The following is an 11,797-nucleotide window of genomic DNA, read 5'->3' as shown; positions in this document are numbered from 1 at the left end:
TTCCTGCTGTGTAAAGTGCCATTTCGAAGGTGCTGCCTCTTGCTTGCACACTGCTGCCGTTGGAAATGTTTCCTTTTTCATGTGTCACTTCAGAACAGGTAAGGCCACAGATTGCAGAGTCCGCTGATGTTTCCTTTATTTATTTATTTATTCATTCATTAATTGCCTGTGCAAAGTCCCATCAAGCTTCTCTCTCTCAAGCGTGGCAGTATTTAAGGAAATGCCTTGTTGTTTTGAATGTCAAACTAGGTAGGCAAAAGGAGCCATGAAATGCAGCTTGCAAACCACAGTGCCGTGGGATACATTCATCATGTATAATAGGGAGAAAAGATTAGTGCTGAGTGGATTTGTTGCATGGCATTTTGGGGACTGTGCACTTTGTCTGTTATATTTTTCAGAGTTCAGAAACAGTTTTCTATCTCATTTTGGATTTTTTGTTTTGTTTTGTTTTTTTAAAGATAGCCGTCGACAGTCAGCAAGTAGATAAACCTATTTAAAAAAAAAAATTTTTAAATTTTGTCTTAGCTTTTTACCTTGATTTTTTTTTTCAGGTTACATTGTTTTAAAACGAGCACCTAGCTGAAGAGTCTGCAGGTTTTCAACTGCATGGGTGCAGAGAAATGTTACTAAACAACCTTGTGTTGCCAGTACCTCCCCTGTGACTTTATAACATTCACGCCCCTTCAGTTGCTTGCCCGTTCCCTCAGCCTTAAAAGGGGCATTGGTTGGGAGGCCCAAAATTCAGCTGGATTTTTTCTCAACCTCTTTCTGAAAAGTCTGTGCGGTTTTTTTTTTTTCTATTGGATTAAAAAAAAGAGTTTCGGTGCAGTTCCTTTTTTTAATTAAAACACTTGTATTAGTAGCCTAGCTCTCATGAGCAAATCAGGGTGCTTAGTGATAATGCTTAAAAATCAATTAGGGTTTTTTGGGATTTTTTTAAATGGTAATGGTACCTGGCAATGCATGGCATCAAGGAATTTTTTTTTCTTATAAACTATACAGCAACAACAAACCCGTGTACTGTGAAGGAGAGTCAGGGAGTCACCTTCAGAAGGAAGCAGGCCTCAACCTTTCAAAGGGTCAGCTTTAGGGCTGTGAAATGCACCTTGTGAGCTTGCTTTTTAGCACTGGTGGTTTCTTGTCACTGGAGCAGGGGGGCTGGCTGAAATCATTTCTCCCAGCCTTTTCACTTTTCCTTCTTCACACCATACAAAAACACAACCAAGCTTTGTGTAAGGAATTTTGCTGAGGTTGGGGATGGTGGAACAAACCCATCCACTCAACATGAAGTCTGGATTGATAAGGGATCATACACCTCTTACACCCTGATGTGGGAGTAGTGGTCACTGCATCCAAATGCCAATGTAGAGCCCCCCAAGACATCAAGCTCGGACCTGCATGATGCTTTTTCTTTTTGGTTCCAGTCCTTCAAAATACTTTAGAGATGCCCACTCTCAAGTAGGTCTACCCATACGCTTAGAGTGCTTTGTTGGAATCAGACGATCCAGAGAATATAATATAAAAGGGACCAATTTTACAAAAGGCTTCTGGGGCAGGAGCGCTACCTTTGTGTGTGCATGTGCCCACCTGCGGTGTACCGCGCATATATGTGCATGCACACATGCATAGGCTTCTATTTTGACACTTAACAGGGAATCTTGCACATAAAATGAGTTTGGGCCTAATCAGCAGCTGGCTGGAAGGAGCGTGTCTGCATTCATTCAATGGCAATTGTGGAATTTTCTTTTTCTTTTGGTTTTTCTTTTTTTCTTTTTTGAGACAGGGATTTTTTTTTTCAGTTTTCAAGGTCACACACTTGTGGAAGGCAGCCTCTGCATATGAACTTCTATCATCCACACTCCCTCCAGAACCCCGTCCTCACCTGCATTTGGCATGTGGACAGGTTTGTCTTCCAGTCATCACCCCAAGAAGAGGATCTTGAACAACACGTGTGAGCGGGCATGCAGATAGATTTGCAGGGTTACACTGTGGGCTCATGGATAAAAAGGCTGCATAATTCATGTCTTCCCAGTGTATGGTAATGAGCTTGTTTTTCTCTAACCCTATGAAAAGACTGTATCAGTCTTAAGCTATCTTCACTGCTAAAAGAGGTGCATGTTTAAATCAAGATAGCTATTTCAGCTAAACTATCTCAACATAAAGTAGCGTGGAGGAGATGCAGTGCATACACCCTTCCAACCTTGATGTAGCCGGTCTAGATCAATGCTATCCTCTGTCCAGGTGTTTGCTTCAGTTAACCACACTGAGGCATAACGTTGTATTGTCGCCGTATAGTTTTGAGACGGCTAGCTTCCATTAGCTGTCTTGGTATAAAAACACCCTTGATTCTTGCTGTGAAGATGGACCTGATTTTATAACCTTTCTCCTGAAGAGGTGCTCCTGATATCAGTGAGTGGAACATTTACAGAGGATTTTGTGACCCATGCAGTACGAGAGTTAGAGAAATTTGACATTGATAGGCATTTTGAGGTAGGCTGTGGCATGATACACTGAAAATGCCTGCTAGTGCTGGTACAAAATGAAGCAATCTCTGTAATGAACAGTTTGACTTCCACCCTTCCAAGCACATTCTATAAATCAGACAAAGCACCTGGCTTAGTATTTTGCATGACAGGATGTGGAATATCATTGGGCAGACTAACTTTAAATCCATAATATTCTTGATGTAGCATTGCCATGGACACAGTCCAATTGAATGTACATAAGCAAAGTGACAGCAGCTGCTCCCCCTTCCTTTTCCTCAAGTACAATAAGAGACTCCTTCCTAATTGAAGTGAGTAGCAGCACTGCAAGGGTGAAAAGAAATGGCTGTAACACAAAAATGTTCTAGAAATAAACAATTGAAGGAAAAAAGCTACTGGCCTGTCTCAGCTGGTTAGCATGCACATGAGTGTACTCGGTCCACCATTTAGATCTGAGTGGAACATCTGATTTATGAGCTCCCCTAACTGCAGAGTGAGCTTTGCTTTATAAACATGTAGCATTCACATTACTTTACAGACTGATGCATATGAATCATGTTGTTGTAGGGATAAATATAAAATATATTTTGAGCTCTGTCTCTGATGTATGGGATGGATAGGGGGATTGCTTTTTTCATATAGTTTCAACTTAAACATTGATTCATGACATCCATTCCAATCTCCTTAGGAATGGTGCATATTTAGGTTATTTATGTAATATACAGCACTTAATAGACACTTCTGCAATGCTTTATTCACTCCAGAATGGGTGAAGAATGTTACCTTTTATTTATTTATTTTTTTAATAGCAGGCATCTTGAGTTGCTTCAAAACTGATCTTTCAGACTATTATTTCCAAAGAGGGATTAAAAAACATGGAGCTTCAGGCATGTCAGTTTATTGACCTGTAAATATTTGCCCTTGTGGGTTTCACACCAATATCTGAGACATGTCAGGAAGGGGGAATATCACAAGTCTTGCTAAAGTAATGACAATGCCCAAGGGTTTTTTTTTATTATTATAACCATCTGAGCTAATATAGTTATTATCATGACCTGCCTGAGTGGGCTTTTTTTTTCCTGAAAAGGGAGAAAGGCATAAAACCACTTCACAATCCCTCCTGTAATTGCACAACAATTCCCTATGAGCAGTTGAGGTTTAAGATGCATTTACATTTACATCAGATGTCTGCTGATCACTGAAGCCCTGACCCTGCAGAAAAATCCATGCAGGCATTGAGCAGCCCCATTGACTTCGGTAGTGCTCTAGGCTGGTTAGAGGCCTACTTATGTTGATCTTCTTGCAGGATCAGGACCTCATTGAAAGTTTGTACTGTTAAGTGCTCATGAAGGTGGAGTGCTCCCACAATTGGGGCAAAGCTTGTATGTACAGAAAAGAATAAGGAGGGGTTCAGTTCTCTATGAACTGCATGCTGCAAGGCTTCTACCAAGTAGCTTCTTAGTTTGAAGTAGTCCTGTAGATTTCAGTGGGACTGCATAGCGGAGGAGGCTGCAGTGAGCTTCAGAACCCAGAGAGGTGGTTCCCTTGCAGATGTTGGTTTCTGGTGAGACCTAAAGACACCAGGGATACAATAAAAGAACTAAGTTATGTTTGCAAGGTGATCTACCACTATTTAGCTCAACAGTAACCTGTCTGGGGAAAATGATCAATCACTCTGCAGACTATGCTAAGCCTTAATGATTGTGCGGTGGTAACGTTCTCATCGCACTTCCTTGAAGATGTGTCTGGTTTGCATGTTCTCTGTTGCTGACTGCTAAGAGGGTGACTTTTCCTTGCTATCTTTCTTACTGGGCCAAATCCTGCCCTTAGTAATTGTTCTGTCCTTGCTTACAGACCATGTAATGCTAAAATTTAACTTCAAGTACAACATGAAGCAATTGGATCCAAGGCCTGCAGATATAAATTGGCAAGCTGTTCAGTGGTGAGCTGAGTCAGAAATGTCCTAGCTAAGACTAATACTGGGGTGTTTTTTTTTTCTTTGTTTTTTTTTGTTTTGTTTTGTTTTGTTTTTAGTCAAGAGCAGGGCACCATGTGACAAGAATGATCTGACTACTATTAAGCCGCCTGGAAAACTAGAGTTTTCACTCCACAAATAGGGTGTGTTACACAGCTGTGGGAGGAAAGTAAGATGACTTATTCAGTTCTTGATTTTGTTTAGCTGAAGCTGGAGTGAGCAAGCTGTTGATGCCAACTGAAAAACTGAAGTTTGGTTTCTTGTCTTAAAGTATCTTGGAACTTTTTTTTTTTATTGCCCAGGCACTTTCTGGGGTCATACCCATGGCACAGTGGGCATATACTTTCTCTAATTAGAATGGTCACATTTTACATCTTTACTCTGGCATAAGTATAAAGTGCTTCTCAATACTTAGGGAAGCAGGGAATCAGACCCCTTGGCGCCCTTGATGCAGGCTTGTACATCACTAATGGGCACATCTACACATTCATTAATGTGCGCCAATTATGGTACCATAAGGTTAGTTAGTACCTGTAATAATTGCAGGTACTACTGTAATGCGCCATAATTGGCGTTACTGTGCATTAGTCGCAGAGCATGCTTTTTTGGCGATGCTAATGCGTAGTAGACTAATTATGCTGTGTGTTAGCACAGGTTTTGCCTGCCACACTAATGTGCAGTAGAATTAGTCTACTGTGCTCAAAATGTCTTGTGTAGATGTGCCCAATGAGTTGTAAAGCTCAGCACTTGGGAAGCTAGTCTGAGCCTTGTATAAAAATCTGAAATGTCAAGCTCTCTGCTTTTGCACTTTTCTGGACGCATGAAAATAGGACAGCATTTTCTAGGATAGATAGGATAGTTTCTTTCTCTGGGCTAAGCTGTTCCCAGTCTATCTCTTGACTTAACTGCATTTACATCAAGAACTGATTTGGGCCATTATGAGTGAAAGGAGAATGACAGAGAGGCTGTTTGCTGAATTACTTAAATTTAACCTTCTTGCAAGAAAAGTGGCCTACTTGGTCCAGACGAGCAATTTGGAAGTTGCTCGTAATAGTATTAATACCTTGTATTTATCTAGCACCTTTTACCTTAAGGTCTGAAAATCTCTACAGTTGCTAGGTGTCTGAAGGTCTTTACAGATTAAGCTCCACATCAACCTGGAGCACTATTAAAGTCAATGGGGTTCCTCAAAGATGGTAGCCCACATGGTTCTCTCTGCAGGGTCAAGGCTTGAGTGATCAGCAGACATCTGATGTAAACACAAATTCATCTCAAACTTGAGTTGCTCATAGGGAATTGTATGATTACAGAAGGGATTGTGAAGTGGCTTTAACTTCTTTAATACAGGGTGCAGCTATGTATGTCCTGAGGACTGGATCTGGAGCTGGAAGGCTTTGCCTATGCCTGAGCCTGTGCTGGGACCCAGCTGTGGAGAACTGAGCTGAGCTGGGTAGTTTCTAGTTGCACCTGTGCTACAGCTGGGAGTGGGAGGTGGCAGGGAGACGAGGCTGGGCAGTATTACTGCTTCAACACAGCTCCCTTCTGGCTGGAAGTTGGGCTCATGTTCCAGCGGGGGAGCCAGGAGCTGAGAAAAATAAGAGCAGTGTGAAGGCAGCTCCAACTGTTGGCAAGGCCACTTTCAAAAGTAGCGGCCTAATTTGGGGCATCTATCTTTTGGAAGCACAACCTGAATTTTTCAGGGCCTGATTGTTAGGGGTATACAGCAGGCACAGCTTCCATTAGCATCTGATGCTGGACACCCAAGATCAGTGAGTACTTCTGAAAATTTGCACATTAGCCCCTGCCAGAATTAGGAACAGAACCTAGATTTGAGTTGAGAGGTGGTGATGGAATAAATCTTTGTCATTGTAAACTATGGAATATTTTTAATAGAAAGGTTTTATGATTTGGCCAGTAAACCAAATGCCATGACTACCTCCCCCCTTTTGAAATAATGCACAGAAGCCTCTAGGAACACAAGTGGCCCCAAGCCTGCATTCTTTGTCACTTAGGTATTTATAAGCAGCACACAGCGGGGCACTAGCAAGGGTAGAAGGAAAGAAAGGACAATGGGAGGCAATTGTTAAACCTGTTAATAAGCAATATAATCTCACTACATTTCTGCAATATTACATTGTTACTTAAACATGTGTCATTTCATTTTGTTAAATCTTCACCAGCATTACAAAGTAACAGTTTGATTATCCTTACCTGACCCTTTGGGAACTGTATCCCTGCCCTTCCAACAGAGAAATCTTTTTCACTTTAAAAATGGCATTTCTACTTTTGAGGCTACTGCCATTGGTGGTCAGTTTACAGAAAAATGACCTTTTGTGACACTGGCTGGATTGTATGCTAACCTACCAGGTTCCTGTGAGGTTAGGTATCCTGCTATGTTAAGTGCTGCTTTGACACTACTGTTAAAAGAAGCACAGTGATTGTGAAAATATGCCAGTTTAATTCTGTCTTCCCCTCTCACTAAAATATTTTTGGGTGGGGGAGAGGGGGAGAATATTTAAGTCCATATAATATAAACTAAAAAAAAAAGATAGATAGTTGCTACTTCTCCTTGTGAATTTTTATTATTTTTCTAAATAATTAAGGATGGAATTTTCAAATGAGTTTGGTGCCCAGTCCTGTTCAACTTTGATGACAGGCCCAAGGGATCTCAAACTGGGCACCATATTTTATTAATTTTGGCTTAACTGATTTGCCTGTGGTGATGGAATGAATCGGTAGCAGAGTCTATAGCGAGTCCCATGAGTGAAGTACTCAGTACAATAAACAAAAGCCACTCTTGGAACTTTTCGCCTTCATACACCATGCCTCAGTCGTTCCATCTGTAAAATGGGAAGGGATACTTTTCCATCCATCTTGAAGCACTTTAGCACTTAGGAGTGAAAAGTGTGAAGGACTTTGACCATTTATTGTTGGGATTTATTTAAGCAGACTGTAGTGACGCCTATCTTTAGGTGTTTTTTTGGGGTTTTTTAAAATGGGGGTTTGGGCAGTAAATCAGCCCTGTTTGGTTGAAACAGAATGGGTTGTTCTCCCTTGATCTTTCCCCACAGTTCATTATGTCTGGAAAAAAGTCAAAATATCTAAAAAACATAATATCAGTTTGGATAAAACTAGCATCGTGAGAATGAGCCACAGGAGGTGAGGATGCACATATGCAGGGACTTGTCTGGGGAATTTGCCTTTGAGATCACAGTACTGGACAACCAGTGGAAAGCCACAACTCCAGGAAAATGCCATTTGCTATCAGTTGAGAAGTCAATGTACTGCAAATGGATTCACTTTTGAGATAGGCCTTCAGGCTCTAGGGCAAGTCCCCTCAAGGCAGTTATGCTTGACACATGCAGGTTTTTAATTTTAAGTTTACCCTCCAGGCTATTGTCTTGGTTCTACTGTAAGCACATTCCAGTGGGTTGCAAGGTTATTCTAGCAGTAAACTGGCATTTGCAAGTAGAGGGCTTTGTCCAAAGCCCTTGGGGAGACCTGACGTGCAAGAGCTATGGGTCTGACTTTTCAAAAGTGCCAAAAATCCTCATTGCATGTTAACTTCCTTGGAGCTGAGGCCAAACAGCACTGGTAAAAACCAGACTCTCAGTGGACAGGAGGACACAATATCTTACTGTTAATTTGCAACAAGTAAATATGGTTTTGCTGGATTTGGTTGATGGATAATGGCCATGACCTGAGGGTCCATAATCTACATAATAGTAAATTGGACAGAATGAGAACTTTAAAGGTGGTTTATTTTGGTATTTTAAACCAAGAACCGTTTTGATGCTTAACTTTAATACTGAGCGGTTTTAAAATAGAATAAAGGTTTGTATGTTGAAATCCCATTCCCCTTTCTCTTCAGTTTCTGTATTTTCTAAGACCCATGTTTCCTCCTTTGTTTGGAAAGAGTACCTAGAATACTCTGTATATTGCTGTATTCAGGATAACTAAATGTACATGGACACTGATGCTCCTTTCACTTACATCGGCTGACATAAAGCTGCATTGATTTAATTGTTGTCCTTGTGGAGGGACCCAGGTGTGAGTGAGAGAAGAATCGGGCCCACATCTGGTTGATATAAAGATAATCCACTTTAACTGAGATTGCAACCTGTCCTTAAGTCCAGGCTTGTTGGAAGGTGAATTCTGTGCTGAGCCAGTTGTCAGAAGAATATATATAAGGACCCATCACTTTATTTGCTATTTTTATATATGTCCATATCCCCCACCCCCAACATGTACAGATCACAGAGGTGCTGAGTACTTCTAACTCTAGAGGAGGCGAGTGGGAGCTGCAGGTCCTGAGTATTTCTGCAAATCAGACTCCACATGACTCAGCCCTGACACTTACCATTTCTCCCTCCTTGCCCTCCCTATCTGTCTTGTCCACACAAAGAGGTTATGTGTCATCACCAGAGGATTTATAGTCTTCAGCTCGAGGACCTTTCAGTGTGAGCAAACCCTCTGAGAAGAATTATGATTGCATATAAAAGCTGCCTGTGCTTGTAAACCCTAATGCATACCCTTGACTAAAAATTTTTGTAGATAAAATTGGAAACAAACCTGGGAAAGGTTATTGCTTTTTACTGGGTGCATATCTGCTCCTTAGACTGTATTGGTGGCAGGTATATTTTGAACTGCGTTAACATATCTTTTGGCGCTATGTAGTAAAGGACAATACATGGCTTTCCACTTAGCCTGCTCATCCACTGGAAACAGAGTACTTAGTTTAGGGTAAGCAATTAAATCTTGATTTCCTTTCTTTCCTTTCTCCTCCCCAAGGAAGCAAAGCAAATACCATTTGCCTTTAGCCTGTATCTACTGAAAAGGAGATTTTTATGTAGGGGCAAGTCTTTCCTCTTAATGAATTGGTTTGCTGCACTATCAGAATATGCTAATACTTGTGCAACAATCCTGATGATATGTGAAATGGTTTTAAGTCCTTCGTATCAACAAGAGTTCCAGGTTCATCTTTGTTATGTTAGGAAAAAAAAGAAAAAGAAAAAAAAGAAAAAGAAGCAGCAATGCTTACAAATGGGTCTTTGTTTCCAAGGTAACAAACTTGACATGCTTGAGCTGTGCTAGTTGCAAACATTACATTCAGCAGACGCACCTCATGATTATATGGTCTGAATATTATTTTTAAACTGCCTTTTGATTGAAAGGCATGAGAAGAGGGAGGGGGCTTGAGTTTGTTGGCAGGGTTTACCAATCTGTGCTTTGTGAAAACCAGTTTAGTATATTAGGTTTCCTAATGTGATGTAGAGAGAATAGAGTCCTGCACGGAAAAGTGGACAAACCTACTAAATATTCCCACAGAGAAAGTGCTACGGGGCCAAGTGGCTACTTCAGTTTGTGACTACTGGTGATGTCATGTAAGGCTTGAGTAGACACCATCACCCTATTATTTTTACATGGCATATTTATCATGCTTTGTCATGGGTCATGTTATCAAATGTTTTATGTTCCATAAAATCCTCCTGTGAAATACACCTCACTGATTCTGTGCTGAAAAATATGGTATTCAGAAGTTAAATGTGAATGTCGTTATTTTTTGGGAAGTCATTGGCAGCTCTTTAAAACCTCTGATAATTTGCTTAAAAAAATCAGTAATGGGATTTCCAGTATCGTCTTAAATTTATGGTTATCCGTCTATGGAAAGAGAATGCATGAAAGTGCAAATTTGTGAGTTTCTTGCATACAAGGTATAAACTTCCTGTGAAAAATGTGTCACTTGATAGTTACTCTAGATTGATGTCAACACTGACTATATCTTGCTTTTTTACATTAAATATATTTAAATTCAATTTTTATCATTTAGAGGGATACAATTGTCTCCTACTTAGGTCATAAACACACATCTTTTTATACTATCTGTCAACTACTTCAGAGTTTTCTTGAAATGCTATGCAGTGAATATCTGATTTTTTTTTGTTTTTGAGGGATCAACATATTTGCATTAAAGTAGAAACTGTCCATGAACTCAAGAAGCATTAGTCATGGGACGTACAGGAAAAAAAAAAGTATCAAACTGTGCAGCCTGTGGACAGTTATTGGATATGAATGCCTAGAGCTTTTCTGATAAGACCCTATACCTATACGTAGATTAGGTGTAAAATAAAATTTTTTGGGCCTACTGGCTACCCTTATGCTCATTCTTACAATTTTTTGCTTGCATAACTAATCCTTATGTGAGTTGTATTGTGAACCAGGGTGACTCCTGACATGGCTAATGGGTGGTTACATGAGAGAGGGTTTCCAGGAATTTTTTAATCAGTTATCACAAGAAGCATAATTTAGAAGATGCTTGTATATAATCTCTGCTTGTGAAAATGCCCAATGGACGTCAGCATTCTTTGTGCATATTTTGTCATTTGTTAGAAAACACCAAAAAGCACTGTAGAGGGGAAAACAAAACTGTTTTCTGGACTGGTTTTCCTCTTTTAAAGAAAGCAAGCATTTAACAACAGAAGGAATTTATAGCAGAATGGATTAAAAAAAACCCAAGTATTTTTTTTCTTTGTTTTTTCTTCGTTGTCTTAAATAATTCAAAGTATACTGTAAGTCCTTTTTTCCCCATGTCAGTCTTTCTAACTTTCTTGTGAATTGAGTAGGTATATTTTTGTAGCTCATTTAGAATAAATGAATGTAGGGTTAGTTTTAAGAGGGATGGAAAGCACTATTTGCATAGGCCACTAAAAGTATCAGTTGAAGTCTTCTGTAAATACATTTTTTAATGACATTTGATGAAAATCTTCTCATTTGTAGAAGGCCTAGGGTGAAAGTATGCTAGTTCTGGTGTCACTAGTAAATGCTCCTTTTTGCACAAGGTTTTCCAGAGAATAAAAAAAATTGTTCTCCTTGCTTTTGGTCTGAAATAATGTCTGCATTCTACATATTGAAAGATTCACCTGGATGACAGTGGATGGAAACAGTGAGGTTGGCTGGATCATGATGAATTCTGCACTTTTTTTTTTTCTTTTGCTAATGACACTTCCTTATGCTTACATTTCATTAAAGCTCTGAAATGGCTGAAGATCAGCCTTTACTGAGCATGCTCCTGGGTTGAAGCTGCACCCATAGAGTGAGATGGATTTGTGGCTGAAGGAGTTATAGGCCTGAAGTCAGGATCTGGGAGGAAACAGCAGCTGTCTTCAGACTGAAGCAGAGGTAGGGGAATTCTGGAAATTTCATTCACATGCCATGGGGCTCCCGTTGGGATTCAGACTTGGGAGTAAACAGGCCAGATAAAATGGTTCTTGAAGTAAAGTGTTGGAATTGATTCAAAAGCAGCATAGTTAAGCACTGACACGAGATGACTCCAAACTGC

At 40.1% G+C, this 11,797-nt stretch overlaps 1 protein-coding gene across 10 annotated transcripts in view; it reads left to right on the top strand.

The window, feature by feature from the left end:
* Nucleotides 1-11,797, top strand: part of EHMT1 (euchromatic histone lysine methyltransferase 1) — a 152,566-nt gene that overhangs the window by 42,497 nt on the left and 98,272 nt on the right. The gene's annotated exons all lie outside the window — the stretch shown is intronic.

This window comes from Alligator sinensis, unplaced genomic scaffold (assembly GCF_000455745.1).
Source record: "Alligator sinensis unplaced genomic scaffold, ASM45574v1 scaffold323_2, whole genome shotgun sequence".
Taxonomy (NCBI): domain Eukaryota; kingdom Metazoa; phylum Chordata; order Crocodylia; family Alligatoridae; genus Alligator; species Alligator sinensis.
The sequence above is the reverse complement of the archived record's forward strand: the minus strand, read 5'-3'. Positions and strand labels throughout refer to the sequence as shown.